This window comes from Episyrphus balteatus, chromosome 4 (genome assembly GCF_945859705.1).
Source record: "Episyrphus balteatus chromosome 4, idEpiBalt1.1, whole genome shotgun sequence".
NCBI lineage: Eukaryota > Metazoa > Arthropoda > Insecta > Diptera > Syrphidae > Episyrphus > Episyrphus balteatus.
The window spans coordinates 47,146,077-47,147,635 of NC_079137.1; positions in this window are offsets into that span (position 1 = coordinate 47,146,077).

Here is a 1,559-nt window from a genome sequence, read left to right on the forward strand (position 1 = left end):
TCAAAACAACATTGTTGAACTGAATATACCAAAAGATAGCTCTGAATTTTCTGAATTGTTTGCATTAATAATATTTTTTCCGAATTTTTCGACCTACGAGGTTATGAAGTTTAACCGTCGATATGCAACAAGAAATCAATTTTAATAACTTCAAATATTCAAGTATGCTATTCAAATTTTTATTTCTTGATGCATCTCCAATTCCACTGAGATTTTGATGGGTACAGGACGGAAACAAATTTCAAACATGTACAAAACAAAAAGTTAAACGTTTTTGTGAATTTTTTGTTTTAGTTACAAAATTATGTTTTTCGTTTTGCGGGGAACATCCCATGTCTTCTATGCATCAAAAAAAGGCCAAATCAGCTCTGTCGGTCAATAAGTTCATGGCCATTCTATTTTTTTTTTAAGCGGTGTCATGTCATTTTTGTAGCTACCCTCATACAATATGTAATATATGTATATCTAAAGTATGTGGAACGATTTCTTTGATAGTTGAAGAGATTTATAGATTTCTAGTGTATTAGATCGATTTTCGAATTTTGTGCTCTATGATGGACGTTGGTAATACACATAATGATTAGTTCTAAGAACTGAAATTGTCCAGCATTCTTGGATTGCTGTTTTTTTATTTTTGGATTTTTGACAAAATTGTGTCTAGAGTTCGAAGTTAAAAACAAGCAAGATGAATTTGGTTAGTTTCATATATGTAGGACTCAGCTAAAAGTTTAATCTAAAGTTCAAAACCTACTAAAATTTGGAATTAAAATACAGGAGCTGGTTAAGAAAGTATGTATTCAGCCCTATCGTGAGTTTTAGGTGAGAAAGATTTCACCCGGAAAAATTTAATTTCACTTTTCCCCAAATGTGAGTACGGGGCGAAAAGTTGTTCACGTTCGGAACATTCTCCATACAACTTTAAGTATAATCGGCCCTATCGAGGTAATCCGTAGTAAAATTAGGAAGATTTTGACTCATCAATTGATCGGCAAAAGTCTATTAATTACACATCCACAAAAAAAAATTCTGACCTGGGGTTGCGACTATGATTTTCATATAGTTTTTGGCTCGCTGAACTCGAATCCGAAGTTTATTTTGCCCTATTACGTCAGGTTTTCGAGATATCCTAAAAAAAAGTCAAAACCAAAAAAACGAGAGTTGTTATCTTTCGTGACATTTTTTGAGGTTATCTCGACCCAAAAACTATATGAAAAACATAGTCGCAACCCCAGCCCATAACTAACAATTTTGCTTGTAATTCTTTACAGAAGCAATAGAAGCACCAATAAAGCTTTACAGAAGCATAATTGTTTGTTGGGAGGTCAGAACTTTTTTTTGTGAGGCTATGTTATGAATGTACAACAATAATAGTTAGCTTACAAAGCTTTTTCGACATTCAAAAAATATCAAAATGGAATCAAATCAAACTACTTATTATGTTTGAACTTTTGTTTTCCAAAATTACAAGGAAATTTGGTAAGGGATCTGAGTAAATCCATGTGCCCCATTCAACAGCTGATGTATTATGTACAAAAATTATTCTCCGTATCGGTTGTATA